Source organism: Panulirus ornatus, chromosome 4 (genome assembly GCF_036320965.1).
Source record: "Panulirus ornatus isolate Po-2019 chromosome 4, ASM3632096v1, whole genome shotgun sequence".
Lineage (NCBI taxonomy): Eukaryota > Metazoa > Arthropoda > Malacostraca > Decapoda > Palinuridae > Panulirus > Panulirus ornatus.
The window spans coordinates 83,862,024-83,886,511 of NC_092227.1; positions in this window are offsets into that span (position 1 = coordinate 83,862,024).

Sequence of the window (24,488 nt, forward strand, 5' to 3'; positions counted from 1 at the left end):
GTAAGTGGCTATCTCCAATACACACGTGTGATCTACTTCGCCTTCAGTTTGCAGGAGTTGATGGTTGGAGGACGCTGGAGCAGACGATGGCCTGAGGTTACATAAGACACCATCAACGGAAACAGGACGATCGTGAGTGTCATGTTAGTTTGTCGTTTGAGAAGACCTTAGCTAGTCACGGTTTGTGGCCTTAATCTTGGCGGGGGAGTATGTGATTGAGGTGTGTGTGTGTGTGTTTATAATCATCCAATCATACTGTAGAGGAAGGGAGCTGTACATTCGTGGGGCCCCAATCTCTTGAACTTTCTCCACGATCATAAAAGTTTTTGAATTTCTCCATCCAGTTCGTCACCAACTCCTTACATAGTGCCGTGTCAAATGCTTTCATCAGGCAGTTTCAAAACTCACACAGTCCACCTCGCCTTCCCTATTGTCTAAAATGGAGCTCACTCTCTCTCTTAGACTTCGAAGGCGTATGTTACGTATGACCTGCACATAAACCTCTGTGTCTCTCGCATAGGTAGTGTCTCCTTAGCATGTTGCGCTATTTCCTTTCTGAAGATCATCTCCAGTATTTCACAGACAACACTCATCACAGACTTGCCTGTAGATCCACGTCATTTCCTGGTCTGTTTTCTTTTTTTTATGATGGGTGTGACATCTGTCCTCTTCCTCGCCTTTGGCACTTTACTTTCCTCCAGCAACATCATGAACACCACTCAAATGGCTTGTCTAGTGTGACTGTACGTTTCTTCCATTCATATGCAGGAATTTCATCAGGAACTCGAGCCTTACATGAGAAAAGACCTTTTGATATTCTTTTAAGTCTTTCCTATCTGTTCTAACCCTTTCCAAGAACTCCTTCACATCCTATCTTACCGGTGAAGGGGCTGTAGTGTCTTCCACTGTGGTGATGTGGTTGTAGTGTCTTCCAATATAGTAAAGGGGTTGTAGTGTCTTCCACTGTGGTGAAGGGGCTGTAGTGTCTTCCACTGTGGTGAAGGGGCTGTAGTGTCGTCCACTGTGGTGAAGGGGCTGTAGTGTCTTCCACTGTGGTGAAGGGGCTGTAGTGTCTTCCACTGTGGTGAAGGGGCTGTAGTGTCTTCCACTGTGGTGAAGGGGCTGTAGTATCTTCCACTGTAGTGAAGGGGCTGTAGTGTCTTCCACTGAGGTGAAGGGGCTGTAGTGTCTTCCACTGTGGTGAAGGGGCTGTGGTGTCTTCCACTGTGGTGAAGGGGCTGTAGTGTCTTCCACTGTGGTGAAGGGACTGTAGTGTCTTCCACTGTGGTGAAGGGGCTGGAGTGTCTTCCACTGTGAAAACTCTTTTAAAATTTCTCCTTCATCTCTCCGCTTATCCTTACATCATCCTCTACAACTCTTCCCTCTGAAGCCTTTACCCTGACTAGCTGCTCTTTGACAGTTTAATCCTGATGAATTAATAGAAAAAACCTCTAGCTTATCTCCTGCTTTGTCTCCAATATTCTTATTAATGCATCTTTGTGCCTCCTCGCTTATCTCTTACACCTTCAGTTGCTGGGTGGCGAACGCGTTACAATATATAACTAAGCTCACTCGCCTATTGACATCTTTGATTAAACTACATTTTACTCTTTTAACCTGTGTGTGTGTGTGTGTGTGTGTGTGTGTGTGTGTTGAAGGGTAGCTGAGAGGTCAGGAATAAGAGGATGTTGAGGTAGAGTGCATGTCTACTTCCGGTTATATCTGGTAGAAATATATCATACGAAACTCCACCTTGGTAAATGGTGTTCAGAATGGCGGTGTACAACATGACAGATGAACCTTCGTCAGTCATGTTCAGTCAACATTAAGAGTGTTGGACGGTGTTAGAAGACTCAGAAGTGACCGAATTATGGTCATATCTAAGATACAAAGTGATAGTAATTTCCCTGATTACAGTCTCACCCATTTCATCCAATTTGCACAGAAGACTCTTAAGGAATGGTCGTTAGACGTCCCCTATAATAGGTAATGGTCGTTACACTCCCCAATAATAGGTAATGGTCGTTACACTCCTCTACAATAGGTAATGGTCGTTAAACTCCCCTATAATAGGTAATGGTCGTTACACTCCCCAATTATGGTCAGCCTGCATTCATCTTTCGTTTCAGAATATTGAATCGTTCACGAAGCCGGAATATGAACCGATGCTTCGAACTGACGCCCACGTATTCCTTGTCACTTTGGCTTGGGTGGTGGGGACCTGCTGGTAAATTGATGTGTCTCCTCCAGGCCGCTAGAGAGCACTGAGGACGTACTACATATTGGTGGCTGCTGCTGCTGCTGGTGGCGTTCGACCTGTCAGTGGCAACTCAAGTGAGACGCCCGAGGATGAAGCAGCTGATTCTGAAGCTTCGCGGTGCCTGCTTCGTGTATGGCAAGCGAGACAGTTTTTTGTCTGCTTTGATCATTTTGATTTATTGAAATATATATACATACATACATACATATATATATATATATATATATATATATATATATATATATATATATATATATATATATATATATATATATATATATATACAGAGTGAAAGAGAGAGAGAGAGAGAGAGAGAGAGAGAGAGAGAGAGAGAGAGAGAGAGAGAGAGAGAGAGAGAGAGAGATTACGTAGCCCTTCATGTGAAGCAATGGACTCGAGAATTTGATAACTCACTTGACGAGCGGGAATTACCCACGTAAACACTTTAACATCAGAAATTGCTCATTTAGTGTTTGATTCCTTCAGTCAAGAAACTTGCCATCATAACCTTTCACTGATGTCAAGAAATATCAATGGAAAGGGAAATCATATACTCGGAATGCCCTGTTTAATTAGGGGTTCCGTCATTGACTTTCACATATTTAAGTATTCATTCTGAACTATGGTATACACACCAACATTTAAGACCTTATAGTCATCAGTTGTTTTCAGTATTCAGATCTTGGTGCACTACGGGCTCGGGGCTGCCCTAAAGTGGCTTGGGGCTGCCTCAGAGGGGGTTGGGGCTATCCTAGCAGGATGGGCGCTGTCCTAGGAGGATGGGGCTCTCCTAGCAGGATGGGGCTGTCCTAGCGGGATGGGGCTGTCCCAGCAGGGCGGGGCTGCTTTACACAATAGTCGTCTCATAGTTATCATCACTCACGAAATCCTATAACATCCCATCCGATAACATGAACCGATAACATGAACCGATACATGACCCGATATCATACCCCATGTTGCTTCGTGTCTATTCCAACAATACAAAGGAGAAATTTGCCTTATGCAGGAAAGAACACATTGATGAATAACCACTCGAACCACTTTGATGAAAATCTTTATAGCTACACACACACACACACACACACACACACATACACACACGCACTATAATTTGCAGTCCATTTCTGGTCCCCAAACTTCAAGAAAGATGATCAAACTGGAAGAAATACAAAGGCGGGTGACAACATTCATTCCATTTCTTAAAAGGCTTAGTAGATTTTATCTCTTATCTTTTGGAATGAATTCGACGATATACATCTCGAAGTTCTATTTTGACACACGAGAGCATGCCTGGATGAATGGAATAAAACTTAAAGCTAAAAAAAAATGTTATACTGACTTTGGAAAAGTTTTAACTTTGTACGTAGATGCGTTGAACACAAGGATCATATATCATCAAGCGCTATAAACACCAACACTATAAATATCTTGAAAACCAATTTGACAATTTTTTTCATCAGTTGAGGTATATATCGACGGAAGGCGAGGGAGGAACACAAATATATATAAATACTCATAAATTCCTTTTCTCATTCCCCAGACCCTGAGAACAAATTGAAGTGCAACAGAGGGTGTGATAGTGCATTAGATTCTTATAGTTGGATTTCCCCTTTCGTTCTAACATGTTCAGTTTCGTGCATGGTTACTTCATCAATACTTGGACTTTGACTACCTTTACTACTTTTACTTTCACTACTACTACTACTACCATTACTACTACTACTACTACTACTACTACTACTACTACTACTTTCATCTGTTTCCTATTGTTGCCGATGGGAGTGGAGAGCAGGGAGACAGAACTTCTTTCTGGTCTATCCTTACTTCATCCACTTTAGTATAGGAATGGATAGATTTAGATTTTCAGTCCAATAACAGATAGCTTAAACTCGGACGAATGGGTCATCTGTTGTCCGTCTCTCCCATGTGATTCCATGGTCTCTCTCTCTCTCTCTCTCTCTCTCTCTCTCTCTCTCTCTCTCTCTCTCTCTCTCTCTCTCTCTCTCTCTCTCTCTCTCTCTCTCTCTCCAGCCTCTTGTCACAATTTCCCATTCTCTTAAACCCGAGCGTTCCATTTTCTATAGTGATATGGCCTATATATATATATATATATATATATATATATATATATATATATATATATATATATATATATATATATATATATACATTCCCATTTATCTCTCGTTTCTGGAATGGTGATTCCAAAAATACGAGATAAAGTCTTCATGACTCGATCTCTACACACATTCCTGTTCCAGACCTGCCAGGTTGTGTTCCCGTCCGCATGTACACAGACCTCCAGCTGGTACGTACATACATGGTACTAGTGTACAAGTGGGAACCAGATGTTGTACACATGATGGACGTCATCGATTGGTGCTTACGTGGCTGAGTTAGCTGGTTTGTATGATGCTTGTGTACTTGTGTCGCTGGTCTGTACACCCAGCCTTGGTGTACGATGTCCATGAGATGGTTAACATAGTCCTCTTGTACACATGACTCGTAGAAGTGCATGCGTTCTTAATGTACATCTGTTGCTATGTCTTGTACATCATCTAGCTGGGTACGTGTCTTCAGTCTATGTATGATAGTCTCCTGTATATGTATAGGTATTATTGTTAGTCATAAGGTTTGTAATGGTTTTACTGTACGTGCAACACCAGATTTTGCTCATGTATTCCATCTGTATTTGTGTCTCCAGCTTGAGTACATGATGTACTGTATGTATGATCTTGTTGCACAAGAACAGTTCTGAGGGGGGAAAAAAAAAAGATTGCGACACGTCTGTTCGAAGCAGTATCGAACCCTCTGGTCTCGACAGTGTGAAACAGTGGGTTCGATACAGTTCAACCTGGTTCATAACCAGACCTCGTGAGCTCACGTATGTCTCAGATGAATACATCCATCAGTTTGCTATTGTCACACATCATAGACCTGGTGTTGCTGCTCCACACGACCCGGAATATAAGAGGGATCTATCAGATGACATTCTACCGAGCAGTAGGGACTATTTCTCTGCAATCTTTCTCTCTCACACACACACACACACACACACATATATATATATATATATATATATATATATATATATATATATATATATATATATATATATATCCACACATCCTCTACCACTTCTGCAGGTGTTTGCTTTGAAGAATGTATGTGAGAAATACTTAGAAAAGCAAATGGATTTGTATGTAGCATTTATGGATCTGGAGAAGGCATATGATAGAGTTGATAGAGATGCTCTGTGGAAGGTATTAAGAATATATGGTGTGGGAGGCAAGTTGTTAGAAGCAGTGAAAAGTTTTTATCGAGGATGTAAGGCATGTGTACGTGTAGGAAGAGAGGAAAGTGATTGGTTCTCAGTGAATGTAGGTTTGCGGCAGGGGTGTGTGATGTCTCCATGGTTGTTTAATTTGTTTATGGATGGGGTTGTTAGGGAGGTAAATGCAAGAGTCCTGGAAAGAGGGGCAAGTATGAAGTCTGTTGGGGATGAGAGAGCTTGGGAAGTGAGTCAGTTGTTGTTCGCTGATGATACAGCGCTGGTGGCTGATTCATGTGAGAAACTGCAGAAGCTGGTGACTGAGTTTGGTAAAGTGTGTGGAAGAAGAAAGTTAAGAGTAAATGTGAATAAGAGCAAGGTTATTAGGTACAGTAGGGTTGAGGGTCAAGTCAATTGGGAGGTGAGTTTGAATGGAGAAAAACTGGAGGAAGTGAAGTGTTTTAGATATCTGGGAGTGGATCTGTCAGCGGATGGAACCATGGAAGCGGAAGTGGATCATAGGGTGGGGGAGGGGGCGAAAATTTTGGGAGCCTTGAAAAATGTGTGGAAGTCGAGAACATTATCTCGGAAAGCAAAAATGGGTATGTTTGAAGGAATAGTGGTTCCAACAATGCTGTATGGTTGCGAGGCGTGGGCTATGGATAGAGTTGTGCGCAGGAGGATGGATGTGCTGGAAATGAGATGTTTGAGGACAATGTGTGGTGTGAGGTGGTTTGATCGAGTAAGTAACGTAAGGGTAAGAGAGATGTGTGGAAATAAAAAGAGCGTGGTTGAGAGAGCAGAAGAGGGTGTTTTGAAATGGTTTGGGCACATGGAGAGAATGAGTGAGGAAAGATTGACCAAGAGGATATATGTGTCGGAGGTGGAGGGAACGAGGAGAAGAGGGAGACCAAATTGGAGGTGGAAAGATGGAGTGAAAAAGATTTTGTGTGATCGGGGCCTGAACATGCAGGAGGGTGAAAGGAGGGCAAGGAATAGAGTGAATTGGAGCGATGTGGTATACAGGGGTTGACGTGCTGTCAGTGGATTGAATCAGGGCATGTGAAGCGTCTGGGGTAAACCATGGAAAGCTGTGTAGGTATGTATATTTGCGTGTGTGGACGTGTGTATGTACATGTGTATGGGGGGGGGTTTGGGCCATTTCTTTCGTCTGTTTCCTTGCGCTACCTCGCAAATGCGGGAGACAGCGACAAAGTATAAAAAAAAAAAAAATAAAAAATATATATATATATATATATATATATATATATATATATATATATATATATATATATATGTTGGAAAAGATCACAATTTTGCGCGTGATCAAGATATTCCTATTAGTCCACGGGGAAAATGAAACACGTTAAGTTCCCAAGTGCACTTTCGTGTAATAATCACATCATCAGGGGAGAGACAAGAGAGAAATATAAGTCAGTTGATATACATCGAAGAGACGAAGCTAGGACGCCATGATAACTGTTTCATTTTCCCCGTGGACTCAGGAATATATATATATATGTGTGTGTGTGTGTGTGTGTGTTTGTGTGTGTGTGTGTGTGTGTGTTTGTGTGTGTGTGTGTGTGTGTGTGTTTGTGTGTGTGTGTGTGTGTGGATACCGGGGTGTCGGTCTGTGTGTTACGTTGGTAGCCACTAAGTGAAGCCAAGTTAAATCCAAAAAGGTTGGCACCTCTGTCAACACGGTGTGGCACATATCTCTAGACCTGGTTTACACACAACTTTATTCGCTACGTCATCCTTTGAGGAAGCATCTGCCGCAAACTTCTCCTTCAAGCACACTTGTTTCCTCTTTACCGAACAAATTGATTTCGAGTTTTAGAGTCAAGCTGAAGGATGGGACTATTCCAAGGTTGTTGAACAAGCTTTTGAAACTTCAGTGTTTGTGCGGACGTTTCTGAAAAATATATGTATTATCATATATATATATATATATATATATATATATATATATATATATATATATATATATATATATATATATATATATATATATTTTTCTTTGCTTTGTCGCTGTCTCCCGCGTTTGCGAGGTAGCGCAAGGAAACAGACGAAAGAAATGGCCCAACCCACCCCCATACACATGTATATACATACGTCCACACACGCAAATATACATACCTACACAGCTTTCCATGGTTTACCCCAGACGCTTCACATGCCCTGATTCAACCCACTGACAGCACGTCAACCCCGGTATACCACATCGATCCAATTCACTCTATTCCTTGCCCTCCTTTCACCCTCCTGCATGTTCAGGCCCCGATCACACAAAATCTTTTTCACTCCATCTTTCCACCTCCAATTTGGTCTCCCACTTCTCCTCGTTCCCTCCACCTCCGACACATATATCCTCTTGGTCAATCTTTCCTCACTCATTCTCTCCATGCGCCCAAACCATTTCAAAACACCCTCTTCTGCTCTCTCAACCACGCTCTTTTTATTTTCACACATCTCTCTCACCCTTACGTTACTTACTCGATCAAACCACCTCACACCACACATCGTCCTCAAACATCTCATTTCCAGCACACCCATCCTCCTGCGCACAACTCTATCCATAGCCCACGCCGCGCAACCATACAACATTGTTGGAACCACTATCCCTTCAAACATACCCATTTTTGCTTTCCGAGATAATGTTCTCGACTTCCACACATTCTTCAAGGCTCCCAGAATTTTCGCCCCCTCCCCCACCCTATGATCCACTTCCGCTTCCTTGGTTCCATCCGCTGCCAGATCCACTCCCAGATATCTAAAACACTTTACTTCCTCCAGTTTTTCTCCATTCAAACTTACCTCCCAATTGACTTGACCCCCAACCCTACTGTACCTAATAACCTTGCTCTTATTCACATTTACTCTTAACTTTCTTCTTTCACACACTTTACCAAACTCAGTCACCAGCTTCTGCAGTTTCTCACATGAATCAGCCACCAGCGCTGTATCATCAGCGAACAACAACTGACTCACTTCCCAAGCTCTCTCATCCCCAACAGACTTCATACTTGCCCCTCTTTCCAAAACTCTTGCATTCACCTCCCTAACAACCCCATATATATATATATATATATATATATATATATATATATATATATATATATATATATATATATATATATATATATATATATATATATATATATATATATATTCCTATGAGTCCACGGGGAAAATGAAACACGAAAAGTTCCCAAGTGCACTTTCGTGTAATAATCACATCATCAGGGGAGACACAAGAGAGAAATATAACAGTCGGTTGATATACATCGAAGAGACGAAGCTAGGACGCCATTTGGTAAACATGTGATTGTCCAAAACATACAACGAGCGTTCATAAACTCATATATATAGAAACACCACTAGGAAATGGAAATAACACCTAACCTGAGCCACATACTCATTCTATCTACCCGACCTTAAAGGTTCTTGAACAGTTGAGTTTACTGTGGACCGACTACCGCAACTAGGATTCGAACCCATGCCGCGCTCGACCCTGGGCAGAGCGGCCCGTGAATGCGTTACGGTCAGGAACGCTAACCGCTACACTACGGAGGTCCTCATGATGAAAGAACGACCAAAGGAGAGAGAAAAAAAGATAAGCTTAGAATGTTTACAGTTCAGCTCTGTGTCAGTTTAAAACACCATGGGTCACGCACCTTGTCATTTGTGTCTGTGGACTGAATGCCAGCTGCCCACGTGTGGGTGGGGCAGAAAGAAGAAAATAGAGACAGCAACCTATTCCAAGGAGTGGAGCATGACAACCACTGCCGCTAACCATCCCAATACTCAGGTGGTTGTACTTTCCAAGGCGTTGGCTGGCTGCCCTCCCACCGACAAGAGAGAGAGAGAGAGAGAGAGAGAGAGAGAGAGAGAGAGAGAGAGAGAGAGAGAGAGAGAGAGAGAGAGATGGGAGGAAGGAGAGAAAAATTAGATATAGGAAAGACAAGAAAAATGAAAAGATGTGATTAGTTAAATGCAATCCTGATTAGACCATTTCAAGCGAGGACGAAACGAAAAATGTAACTTTAAAAACGAGCTTTTAACACGAAGTTTCTTTTTTTCTAACCGTTCTTTGTGGTGGTGGTAACTATTATGTACAGTGTGGCGGCGTTCAGAAAGCCTTGCTTCAAGGGTGATGAGGAAAGTATCAGCTGGAGCAGGAGCTCCATAAGCAGCCTCTGTCGCCAATTACCCACCCTCGCCTGCTTGGTGAAACGCCTCTTTGCATTCAAAGCTTTCATTAGGTTTAATACGAGCAGAGGAAAATTAGCGATTTTGCATGCAGGGAGTTCCTTCAGTGGGGGAGGGCGGAGAGTTCTGTTTGGGTTTTAGACGATGGGGGGACCAGTTTTACGTGGGTGATTTTTACTTGCAAATATTAATGAATATGACCTACGCTCAGGGTGGTATTCTCGTCTGGACTCAGAAGTGGTAATGTAAAGTGCTGGTTTATCCAGGACCATCTTACAACCTCGGTGTCAGAACTCCTGGTCGTGTTGTCTCTCCCAATAAAAAACGAATAAATTGCTGATTTCTAATTTTTTTTTTTCAGTATCTCTTTTGCAACATCAAGCATAGATCCAGCTTTCTACCCTTACTTATTTTTTTTTCTTTGCTTATTTCTCTATTCTCATATCAGACCTCCACACACAAGCACTTACGTAAGGGTTCCTTAAGCTTCTGGATCCTAGTTTCCGGTATGAGGTGCGAAGAATGTCCACGATTCCCGCCTGTCTCTACGGCCAACGCGAGGGAGGGCTCAGGATGTCACTATCGGACCTTCCCAAGTTCGACCTTTGTCTTCCAAATAGACCTGACTCATTCACCATTAATTCTAGCAGCATTTGTGTTATTTCTACACAGTTCTCATCTACGGAACACCATCTGGCTAGTACCTCTCCCAATATCATACTTCCTCCTGAGAATCAACCATCTAATGATGTTTACATCTGTCCCGCTTCAAGGGAAGAATCTTTGCTTTATTTTACAGCCTAATCAAATGTCCCCTCTTCCTCCTCCTCCTCCTCCTCCTCCTCTTCTTCCTCCTCCTCCTCCCGCTCTCTTCCGCTCCCTCGACTTCTAAATGTCAACACTGGCAGTTCACTAAACAAACTTACAGAAAATTGCTTCTCGACCTCACGCAAGGATGGTTACTGCCTCGCTACCTGGGCTAGCGTTAACGCATAGGTCACGTTTTCCTTCATTTCAAAAAAGCTCATTGGACCGGTCTGGTAAGTAGACTTACAGTGCCTTGAGTTCCGAATCATATTCACAGCTTAGTAGCTTAGTAGCACTATTTACGAAACAGTTGCCGAGAAGGAATAGAAAGCATCATCGAAAAAAAAAAACACATCAAATCTCATAAGAAATCGGCGCTTAGGCTACTGAGAACCTAATGTAAACAAGACGCGTAGTAGCCTTGCGTAAACTCGAGAAATGTTAGATCTAGGATGATATTGTTACAGTATTTTCCTCACTGAGGTCGATTTTTCGTTCCAATCTAAGACATTAAAGGCATCTTTAGGATATATGATTTTTTATCCTCTCTCTGAAACGGATAAGGGAGCGTCTTGCTACAAGGAATACAAGGGAATGCAAAGGACTTCAAACAGCAACAGACCATTGGGTACTTTCAAGGCTGTTATGTGTAGTGGAATATATCAAACTCTTATCAATTTACTAGAATCTTTTTTATGCATCTGTCTTGCTGTTTAATGTAAATCTCAAATGTTTAACCATTCCACCGAAAAAAAGTAAAAATTACTTATATAAACCTTGATTATAAAGTGGCAATTCTAGATTGCTTCTCGTAACCAGTTTTAGAATGTTTATTCGATGTTGTGTTTACACAAAGGAAAGGATATTGTGAACATATGAAAATTAATAGAGGAAAAGTGCTTATAGTGCCATCAAAAACTTGCGCGTAGCAATACAACGCGCAGGCCCCTGGCGCAGGCCCCGTTACCACTCGTCGTTTATATAAGGGAGGAACGCGTTATAGGTGCCAGTTCGTAAAAATAAATGATAATAGATTACGCATCAGATGCGATTCTGTCGGCTGCCAATGGGGTTATGACGGCCAGGGTAAAACCTACAGCAGGGAGAGAGGAAGGTGTTTCAAAGTAAAACATTTACAAAGTTAAAAAGTTTTTACCATAGTTCTAAGTTATATACGTCTTTTTTTTCAGAATTTCATAATCATTTTCTCTTTTTTGTCACAGATCTTTACAGCGTGATGTGAATTTAATAATGTCCATAGTTTAGAATTAATTTCGTGTTGGAATTTCGGTACTGGAATGCAATGTGTACGAATGGTGTCAACATCTGACCTAACTTCATCTTGGGGTTGTCACTTTGCCTATATAATGTGTAACATATACAGCTACACTACAGGTATCTTGTATGCTGTATAGAATTTAGGATTTTTCGATCTTTCCTACAGATGAATTAAAACGAGAAACAAGAATAGAAATAATCTGTGAGGTTTAGGTAAAATATAGGTTTCAAGTTTTCATGGAAGCCAGACTTTACCAGTGTAATTCATTGTACATCTCTCTCTCTCTCTCTCTCTCTCTCTCTCTCTCTCTCTCTCTCTCTCTCTCTCTCTCTCTCTCTCTCTCTCTCCTTTGTCTTTGTTCCCGTACCAAGAACTATAATAATCCAAGGGGATCATTCTTTAATGAGAGTTTTAAGGTTTAAAAACACTCTTATACATTTGTATTTTCCGCTACTTAAATCATTAGTATTTATGCATCCATTTTTCCTTCCTCTTGCAGCATTATGGTGATGCAAAACGAGTGGTACTCTGGTAATAAGAGTTTAACGTTTTGTCGTGTTTCACTGACGGTGGTTCGTTCCTCGTTGTTCCTTACGACCGCCAATATGTTTCGGGGTGTTCCTATCGACTTACTGCGAATCATCACTTCGTAGGATCTCTCCCTACGGCATTCATAGTACGACAAAACCTCTGATTTTACTTCCAAATGTCCCACATCTCAGAGAAGTGTGTGCGACAAGAGCATATATACAACTTGCTATGTACCCGATGGTGTGGTTCACTCGAAATGCTTTGAAGCGTTTACCTCACCCTGTGCAAAAGGTCCATGTGTTTTTAGCTTGCCCTCAAAGCGCTATACCCTCTAGAATAAGAACTGATCGTTCAAATGTAGCACAAATATGATGGAGCCGAGCTAGAGGTAGCCTAGCCGGTGTGGTAGGTTAGTTTAGGGTAGTTCTGGTGTGGTTTGGGCTAGGTTAGGTTAGGATTTGTGTGGTTTGGGCTAGGTTAGGTTAGGTCTGGAGTGGTTTGGACTATGTTAGGTTAGGATTTGTGTGGTTTGGGCTAGGTTAGGTTAGGTCTGGTGTGGTTTAGGCTAGGTTAGATTAGGACTTGTGTGGTTTGGGTAGGTTAGGTTAGGTCTGGTGTGGTTTGGGCCAGGTTAGGTATTAGGTCTGGTGTGGTTTAGGCTAGGTTAGGTTAGGTTAGGCTAGGTATAGGTTAGGTCTGGTGTGGTTTGGGCTAGGAAAAGTTAGGTTTGGTTACGTTAGGTCTAGAGTGGTTTTATCTTCATATTCATACGAAATTCGTATAAAGTAACCCAATTAAAGTTACACTTACCTTCATGAACCTTTCCAGTAGACTTTGCGAAGTTACAAGAATGATCTGTGGAGTATACATGATAGATGTGCCAGTCACCAATTCTCCCCACACAAACTACTATTAGTAGTATCAGTTTAACTGCTCTGTGATATCACGTCACTGTTTAAAAGAACTATTTGATATTGTGGCGCAGAGAGTAAATAACTGAGATATATCATTTGGGTTATACTAAGTATGCCATAGACTTCCTTCTGCACTTAATTTATACAACTCACATAAAATACTAGAAACATGGCCAGACGTATGAAACAAAATATTTGATCGCGCGTCCTAAAGAGGAAACAACTAGGGATAACGTTTAATGCTGTCATGAACACTGGACACGAGGATCAGGCTTGTAGCCTGAACCAAAACCATGGAGCCTGGTAGCCTAGAAGCTTAAAAGCCTGGAAATCTGGAAGCCTAGAAACTTGAAAGCCTGGACGAAGTTAGCGGACCAGTTTACACTCAGCAATTCACCCGAACAAGCCTCCATGGGCTGATAGAAAATGAGAAATACGTTATTGTAAAGCCACCCATTGATTGGTGGCTCATATGCAAACGGAACCTCCAAAACCAAAAAGAAAACATAAAACCAAAATTCTCAGCTCTTTGACATAGTACCCAACGAATATTTTGTTTTTCTAAAATGATAACAGATGCAGACAACGGATCCTCTGCCACCGGGCCACCGTTAACGAATGGTAACAGATGCAACGGATTCATATATGCGCTTCTCTGTTGCCGCGTTGCCATCCAGGCTTATTCCGTCCCTCGCGTATTTGTTGATCCGCAGGAGCCCGGCCAGCCACCGGAAAATCGTGCATGTACTTTATCCACATCTGACCGAGGCTACATGGCTTACAGATCTGGATTATTCAGCACCAAGGGGGAAAATGATGTGAGAAGACAACTGGTTTATGAGTGTGGCCAGCAATGAGAGGACATTGTTATTATGAGTCAAAATAGTGTTAAGGAGAGGACGCTGTGTTCATGTTTGAAAAATAGCAATGTCTTCAGTTAGTCTCGCGGGTTAGACAAGCATCATCTCAAATGAATGGCGTTGTTCCACCTTCATTAAGCGAAGTGCTCTGCAAAATGACTACATTTGTCCCTTGCATCATCAATGGCATTGATCAGGGTTGACTGACCAGTCCTGTTCCCCTTGCAATGTCCTTCCAACTTTTTTTTTGTACATCTGGTCTCATTCCCCTTTGTTCTCATGGATGTCCCTTCTTCCTTTCCTCACATTTCTCGAAGGGTAGCTGATGGTGACTTCCAGGACGCGTTTCAAGATGGTCTCTTTATCTACACAACAAAGACCATCTCACCGCGTCATTGACAGAGGGTTTAGTATGACACTTTCGTATCTTTACGTTGTAGGCTCCAGTCACGGATAAAAGTCCACATCAAGGCCGGGACTTAATTGAAATATAGAGAGGATCATGAAAGGAAAAAATAAAAGACAAGGAAAGTATCTACGAATTTTGGAGGAAGTGAAAAACCCTGTCTTTTACAATGTATCAGGTTGTAGGTATTGAGAAAGACATGAGAGGGTAGAGCGTTCCAAAGCTCCGAGGTTTACGTAAGGAAAGAAACAGTTTTCAAAACGACCCACCCTAGAGTTGCCAACAGCCTTGCAGTAATCATATCAATAAATTTTGGACAACAGACGCAAAATGCTCTAAGAAACATGGATCAGAAAACGAAGAGCGTTTCAGTTTATTTATGATGAATAGAGTAGCACTGAATATACGAACAGATCTTTATGGGTTTACGATATATGCTAAGTCTTAGGTTAGATTGGTCATCATGAATGTTATGATGAAGAATGTCAACATAGTGCCTGTCTCAATTACAAAAGTAAACTTTATTCATTCTACCAATCAATTTAGATTTGTCTGAAATAAATCTTCCCCCTTATCAATAGTCTACAAACAAGGAATATCATCAACATAAATGCACCATTTGCTATAAATAGGTAAGGTGTCAAAAATTATCTTACAATTTAGTAATTTCTTAATCATAAACATATGGCAAAGGTATGTTAATGATGATCTTTGTTTGTGGTCTATTGATAAAGAGGAAAACATATTTCTTTCCAATTTGTATTGTTTTTTGACTCAGTAAAGTTTACTCTTGAAACTGAGAGAGAAAAAGTACATTGGTATTCGTAGAATGTAATACCAAATTTTGTAAGCATCTTTATGCATGTGTGCAGAGATTTAGTGTCATTTACTATATTTCATTTATCCATTTACCTCTTACCACAAAGTAATCATTTCCTTTTCTCTTTTTTTTTGTATGAAATATGGGCATCGAGCTTTCATCAACAGGAATTCAAAGAAAAAGAGGAGAAAAATAAACAAATAGCACGAAAAAGAATGAAAATGGTATTTTACATAAAACGCTTAAACAAAAATAATTGAAAAAAAAGAGTACGAAAAATAATGAAAGTGGTATTTTGCATGAAACGCCAAAACACACATCAACAGAACGGACAGTCGCTAAAAGAATTGTACATATTCGACCAGAACACATGACAGAGCACATTCTCTTATCTAAAAAAAAAAAAGCACAAAATTAACATGGTTTGTGATAACATAATCAAAACTGCAAACCTGGTTTTATTTCTCGACAATAATTCTTTTGATTTTCTCTCTCTTTTGTTTCTTTCTAATCTTCTACGACACACGGAAAATTGATATTTCGTCTATGAAGATTATGTTACGAGTACACCTTACCTCCCGTTGTTATAAGACACAATTGACAAGGGTGTGTAACAACCAGTGGATTGTTACGACGCTCGTATGAAAAGACGTAATAACTAAAACGTTAAAGTTGTTACGGAATCCACATACGTTACGTCAAATGAAAGGATTATACGTTTTGACAATATTCTGACACGTGGCGCAACGTATGAAGTTAGTTATTTTTACGACATACATGATGTCAATACATTATATCAAAACACAAATACAAAAAAAGTGAAGATTATAACACTGACTCATGTTTTTTTGGGAGGGACATAAGATTGGTAAATGTATTTTGAGAAAATTGAGAAATACGAATCTAAAACAAGTCTTATTAAACATATGGATTGATATTTAAACAGATAACAAACACACGTATGAAATATAATACATTGCTCTCATACAAATATGAAAATCTTACAATTTACAACAGTAGTCGTTTCCTATCACGACTGCTTTTGGGGAATGTTTGAATACGGCAGCTCAGAGTCCCTGGCTGTTACAATGCTCAATTAACGACATTGTTTCTAGGTAGATAGACTCTTATCCATCACAGAGGAAAGATATAGTGGCTGAAGATCATCCAATGTACTTCATGTCTTCACACAATATACGTACCAACTGAATATTTCCAGTAAGAGTGAATATTCTCTTTCAAATTTGATTGTCAGTATTATCTAGTGTGCACAAGATCTGGGAGGTTCTTTATCACAGAGCGAGACTCAGGTGTTGATAACGTTCACAGAACGAGACTCAGGTGTTGATAACGTTCACAGAACGAGACTCAGGTGTTGATAAGGTTCACAGGGCGAGACTCAGGTGTTGATAACGTTCACAGAACGAGACTCAGGTGTTGATAACGTTCACAGAACGAGACTCAGGTGTTGATAACGTTCACAGAACGAGACTCAGGTGTTGATAAGGTTCACAGGGCGAGACTCAGGTGTTGATAACGTTCACAGAACGAGACTTAGGTGTTGATAACGTTCACAGAAAGAGACTCAGGTGTTGATAAGGTGATTATAATATACCAGAAAAGGAATATATGATTATTAGAGAAGAGGAGAGAGAGAGAGAGAGAGAGTAATGCGAGAAGCGAGGGTGACAGTAGAAAAAGATTGGAAAAAATGAGGAAATGAAATGAAAGAGAATAGACAGAGATAGGGGAGAGGAAATTGAGTAAACGGGACTAGGGAGACGAATAGATAAAAACAGGAAAATGAGAATATAAAAGATAGATAGGAACAGAAACATGGGAACGATTGTTAAAATATAAAATGTAAGACGACAGCAGGATAAGAAATTACCCATTGACAACAGTAATTTATAACTATCAGCTGTGATATCAATAGACAGACAACAACAGATGTTAAACAGTGAATATTATAATGATTGTACTATTCTTTCCCAGTGACATCACTGTAATATCAGTGGTAACCGTGTTCTACCACTGTGAAAATAATAAGATGCCATAACAAAAGCACACGACTGTGTCCAACATTAGTCATCAAAAAATATATATATTCCTGGCAATATTCGTAGTGGCCCGAGTCCACACACCTGCGGGCATAAAACAACGCTTTTTAAGAAAAGTGGAAGCGGGTTGTTTTCACTGCAAGCGGGTCGTGAAGTCTCAAAACAAATGCATGAGGAGGAGACCATTGTGTGGCGAGGGGGGAGGAAGGTTATGATAAAGGTTGTGGCATCGGAAATAAGATAAGATATCTGTGGGGAAGGGGGAGAGCGGGAAAAGAGGAGGAGGGGAAAGCGCGCGAAGGAGGTGGGACTTCAAAACTTGAAACAGACACAGTGCGTTAGCTACTTAAAGTTTCAGTGGGATGAAGAGATCTTACTTAAAGTTTCAGAAGGATGAAAAGATCTTACAGGGTTGATTCCAAAAAGAAAAAAAAAAGATAGATTTAAGTCGTATCTATATTGGGAAAGATGATAGATTTATTGGCCCTTCCAGACACACACACACACACACACACACACACACACACACACACACACAAAAAAAAAAAAAAAAAAATGACGATTATCCAGAAAAAACGTTATCAATTGCTTAAAAGATTATTTCAAGGATGTATAACAACATTTTGCCTGAGGGCTATCTGCTGGTGTACCATTGTACTAGCGCAATCATTCTCATTATCATGAAATGACAAGGAACTTTCACTTCCATGACCTCACACACCTATCATCACCTTCATGAACCTACCACCCACTACCAGGTCTAGAGGTCCCAATCAGGGACTGTATCCCAAATCCTTAATGGACCAAGCTCTGCAAAAGGTCCCTAAAATCAAAAGAAATATATATACCATATGTTTGAAGAATTAATGATAAGAAATTCAACAACATCTACCAAGAAGCATTTTTCCAATACGGTAAATAAATAGACGAAAGTTAAAGCTTAGCTCTTGTTAATTACTTCCTTAAACTCTTTATCACGGAGCAATATTGACTGACACTGGCATACATTTTACATGTTTATACGCAAATCAACAATACGCAGAGTTTAAGCGTTTGAAAGTATGCTGAACATTAAGACTTGGTGAACGTTTGAAATAATATCTCCAAAAAAAAAATCATAGTCGACTGTTTTCAAAGCAGCCATCGTAGACAGAAAAGAGATGCCACAACCCAATCTCATTTGCGTCCGTGTTCTCCACAGCGAGGCACTGCTGTTCGCTCATATCCTCCACAACAACCAGTCTTTACCTACGGAGCCTCCCGGGAGACGAGCCAGCCCGCACAACCGGACCTCAGAGAATAGTGGAAAGAGTGTGACGGAACCGAAGCTTGTCGCTTCTCCTCCAACAGAGGATCAGAATCCAATTTCCGGATCATATCTGCCCCGCTTCCAACTCTCCCTCCCTCCTACTCAAGCGCACGAGTGGCATTGGCGAGAGAGAGAGAGAGAGAGAGAGAGAGAGAGAGAGAGAGAGAGAGAGAGAGAGAGAGAGAGAGAGAGAGTATGTGTGTGTGTGTGTCTGTCTGTGATCTTGGTTGATGCTTTCGTCCGCCCATCATCTCTGATCTCCGACATTAGGGTCATGAATTGCAATCATGAATAGCAACATGACATGGTCTCATAAGAAATCAGCTAGTGGTGTAAGGATATTCCATGGTGCTTAACACACACAACCCCTCCTCCCTCCTCCTTCACCCTCTACCTTTTAACTATCACTCAAACTACCCATTTTCCATGTTACACAACCCCCCCACACACCCCCCTACCACCGCCAACATCAGTGTACCACGTCAGTGTACCGCCAACACCACTGTACCACGTCAGTGTACCGCCAACATCAGTGTACCACGTCAGTGTACCGCCAACACCACTGTACCACGTCAGTGTACCGCCAACATCATTGTACCACGTCAGTGTACCGCCAACATCAGTGTGCCACGTCAGTGTACCGCCAACACCACTGTACCACGTCAGTGTACCGCCAACACCACTGTACCACGTCAGTGTACCGCCAACACCACTGTACCACGTCAGCGTACCGCCAACATCATTGTACCACGTCAGTGTACCGCCAACATCAGTGTGCCACGTCAGTGTACCGCCAACACCACTGTACCACGTCAGTGTACCGCCAACACCACTGTACCACGTCAGTGTACCGCCAACACCACTGTAGCAAGTCAGCGTACCGCCAACATCAGTGTACCACGTCAGTGTACCGCCAACCACCAGTGTACCACGTCAGTGTACCGCCAACACCACCGTACCACGTCAGTGTACCGCCAACACCACTGTACCACGTCAGTGTACCGCCAACACCACTGTACCACGTCAGTGTACCGTCAACAGCCACTATACCACGTCAGTGTACCGCCAACACCACTGTACCACGTCAGTGTACCGCCAACACCACTGTACCACGTCAGTGTACCGCCAACACCACTGTACCACGTCAGTGTACCGCCAACATCAGTGTACCACGTCAGTGTACCGCCAACACCACTGTACCACGTCAGTGTACCGCCAACACCACTGTACCACGTCAGTGTACCGCCAACATCAGTGTAACATGTCAGTGTACCGCCAACACCACTGTACCACGTCAGTGTACCGCCAACACCACTGTGCCACGTCAGTGTACCGCCAACACCACTGTAGCAAGTCAGTGTACCGCCAACATCAGTGTACCACGTCAGTGCACCGCCAACATTAGTGTACCACGTCAGTGTACCGCCAACACCACTGTACCACGTCAGTGTACCGCCAACATCAGTGTACCACGTCAGTGCACCGCCAACATTAGTGTACCACGTCAGTGTACCGCCAACACCACTGTACCACGTCAGTGTACCGCCAACACCACTGTACCACGTCAGTGTACCGCCAACATCACTGTACCACGTCAGTGTACCGCCAGCACCAGTGTACCACGTCAGTGTACCGCCAACACCACTGTACCACGTCAGTGTACCGTCAACAGCCACTATACCACGTCAGTGTACCGCCATCACCACTGTACCACGTCAGTGTACCGCCAACACCACTGTACCAAGTCAGCGTACCGCCAACATCACTGTACCACGTCAGTGTACCGCCAACATCAATGTACCACGTCAGGGTACCGTCAACAGCCACTATACTGCAGCAATACCTCTAAACCTAACAGTCAGTGTTCCTCCAGCGACACTGAATGATTCGTATGTGACACACCTTCCTTGTGGCAAGGACGAACGATTGCTCGACCTTCGACGTTATACAACACTCAAAAACGGTAACGAGAATAGTATTTCCCAGTGCTTACCAATGATATGGAAATTAGAGCTGTTGAGTGTGGTGTCGGCTACAAACTCAGACCAACCGTGTCTGGTATGTATTCCCTGCGTGTCGTAGAAGGCGACTAAAAGGGGAGGGAGCGGGGGGCTGGAAATCCTCCCCTCTCGTTTTTCATTTTCCAAAAGGAGGAACAGAGAAGGGGGCCAAGTGAGGATGTTCCCTCAGAGGCCCAGTCCTCTGTTCTTAACGCTACCTCGCTAACGCGGGAAATGGCGAATAGTATGAAAGAAAGAAAAGAGAGAGAAAAAAAATATAAATATGTGTGTGTGTGTGTGTGTGTGTGTGTGTATGAGTTGATGAGCCATTCTTCGTCTACCTCCTGGCGCTACCTCGTTGACGCGGGAAACAGCGATTAAGTATAATACATATATATATATATATATATATATATATATATATATATATATATATATATATATATATATATATATATTTTTATCATTTTTTTTTTTTTATTATACTTTGTCGCTGTCTCCCGCGTTTGCGAGGTAGCGCAAGGAAACAGACGAAAGAAAAGGCCCAACCCCCCCCCCCCCCATACACATGTATATATATATATATATATATATATATATATATATATATATATATATATATATATATATATATATATATATATATATATGTATATATACAACGTAAGAATGAAATCTGTTACGAAAGAATGGAATCTTCTGTTCCTTAAGAACGAAATCTTCTGTTACGTAGGCATGTCGTTTTCGTATGGCTTAATCGAAATGAAATGAAAACGTTAACAAAAAAAAAAGAATTCTCATTCGCAATGCTGCAGATCGCCTGACGAAACAAAATGAATTGATCATTCTGAAATTCTTTTTCTTTTCTCACGAGGGAATCTATTAATCAAGTCTTCATAATGTTTTCTTTTTTTTTTTTTGTCTTTCGGTCGATATTTCAGTGACCTTCACGTGTGTGGCGCTGGAAACCATCTCTATCCACCAGCTGTCTGAAGGTTCCTAACGGCTCGGGTTGCCATATGTCGCTTGATGGCAGATGAGGCCAGTGTTAATGATGTGCAAACTCAGGTCACCCCGTTGACCTCCGGCTGTGAGCTACGGTTCAGAGAGAGAGAGAGAGAGAGAGAGAGAGAGAGAGAGAGAGAGGGGATCAAGTTAATGTCGACCCGAACAAAGTGCCATACCACCCACGAGATAGATAGAGAGAGAGAGAGAGCAAGAGAGAGAGAGAGAGAGAGAGAGAGAGAGAGAGAGAGAGAGAGAGAGAGAGAGAGAGAGAGATGGCACGCTGTACAGGCTCGACATGAGGACGATCATCTCTCTCTCTCTCTCTCTCTCTCTCTCTCTCTCTCTCTCGTGTGGGTAGTACGTGGTAAGCAACCATCTACCAGGGAGTGTCTACCATCACTTCTACCCACCTGGGTATCGGGGTAGATTTTAGTAATGCTTAAGCAATGACTGAACACTTCAAGGGTTGTCAAAATTTTCACATACCTTTGGCCCACGTAGCTGTCTTTTCTTTCTCTGTCTCACCTCACATCTGGGCAGCTGGCTTTCAGTCCACGTCGAAGCCCATGCCTTCACTGAAATATATGAGAGGGTTTAACGAAACAGAGAAACACGAAAGAAAGGAAGAAAAATAGTTTAGGAGTTCTAGAGGGAGTAGATATGCAACATTTTCGAAAGGGTCATATGACTGACTAGGAAAAACATGGAGTAGAGTTCCAAAGCTTTGGATAGGGTTTAAGGGAACAAATAGACATCACAACACCCACACACTCATCATGTGACGCACTTGCTCGTTAGACATTACGTGGTGTATAGCTAATGACGGGGGCACGCCATTAGCCAGTTCTCAGTAGCGAATCAAATCCGTCTTTAGAGGAAGAGTGAACCAATGCAGCCTCGCAGGGTAAATAGGTCAAGTTTTTTGAGGTCAAGCTGGGGGAGTTGAGTTGAGCCAGATTACCTTGGATTTGCGTCTAGTAAGTCTGCCAAGGCTAGATCACACACACCCTCTAGACGTGAGGACAAATCTCCATCCATGGACGGATTAATCCTTCGTATAATCGGAGCGTTTGTTTAAAAGTGAAGAATATATATATATATATATATATATATATATATATATATATATATATATATATATATATATATATATATATATATATATATATATATATATATTTGAATATGACTCCCAGTTTCTTGATGGCAGACTTAGGTAATAGTGTAGTGTAAGGGGGGTTTTTGGAGATGCATAGGACGTTACAGGAATGCCAAGTACGTTTATTGTGTTGAGTGTTGAACTTCAAGAACCGCCAAATGAGACGGGAAAGACGTGAGGAGTTTTTTGAAAGAGACAGAAGCATCAGACTAAGCTAGGTCACATCACCCTCAATTGGAAATCCTGTCCAATTTTTTTGTGAAGTTTGTGAACGAGGCGAAACGCAGCTGGAACAAGAGAAATGTAGCTGAAATGAAAGAAATGGAGGAGCGAAGTGTTGAGTTACATGCATACGAGTCCACATGATTATTTGTTGAATGAGCACTTGTGATAAGATGGGAGAAAGAGCGCAGGAGACAATGAGAACCTTGGGGAATACCACTGCCGTCAAGGAAAGAAGACGAGGTTGAACCATGAGCTGCAACGACGACAGATCGGCCAGAGGGGAAGAAAGCGAGAGAGAGAGAGGGAAACTTGGAGACGAAACTTGGATGTCACATCCTCTCAAAAGCTTTTGATGTATCATGTGTCATGTATGTTCATACGTGTGTGTGTGTGTGTGTGTGTGTGTGTGTAAAGTGAGTAAGTGTTCTCTAGAACCCAATGATATGCCGAAACAAGAGTAGATTGTGAGATAAAGCGAACAAGGAGGAGGTCGGGGAATTCAGCTCGTTTAACAGAGAAGAGATTGACGACCTAAACTCTGACAGTATAGGTTTACCATCAAGGGATCTGGGGAGTGAGAGATGGTACTTTCCCTCCATAAGGGGGAGGGAACTTTCCCACTCTGGTCTGCAAGGGAAGAAGTTGAAAAAACTTGTTGCTGTTTCGCTGGTGGCAGAATCTCCCTCACGTCTCAACATCCCTGTGAAGTTTGTTGTGAAGTGCGAGTAGGAGCAGATAAGTTAAGGGTTGATTACACATGAGGGATAAGTTCGCTTTACTCTGAACAGGTAGGTTCGAATCCTGGAAAAATATGATCTGTCTCGGAGAAGATTCGAAGCCTGAAATATTACCCAGTTGGGAGAAATTGGCGGAGATGAAGAAAGATCTTGGAATATTTCACATATTGACGTTACTAGAGGCAATATTAGAAAACGACTGACAAAAAACAGAGGGTTCTCTACAAGGTTCTATGAAGTGAAGATAACTCAACCACTTGTGAAACAGCGTGAAGAATATGCTTCAATCTCCTTGTACAGGTGACTCGAAACCGAAACAAAATGAAACGAGCTTAAGACTACACCTACGTCAGTTACATTATAACGTCACAGAAAATAGAAAGTAGCGAACACGATTGATTAATTAGCAGCTACTGCTGCTGCTGCTGTTCGCATATGTAGCGTATCCTGACTCATATGATCTCCCCTTTGACATTCTCAGGTGGTTGTGGCGGCTATAGTAATGCCCCCGTCCTGGCAGAAGTAACCCCTTGAGCATCGCATGACAATCGGTGTTGGTTGGGAGAGAGCCTCTCTCTCTCTCTCTCTCTCTCTCTCTCTCTCTCTCTCTCTCTCTCTCTCTCTCTC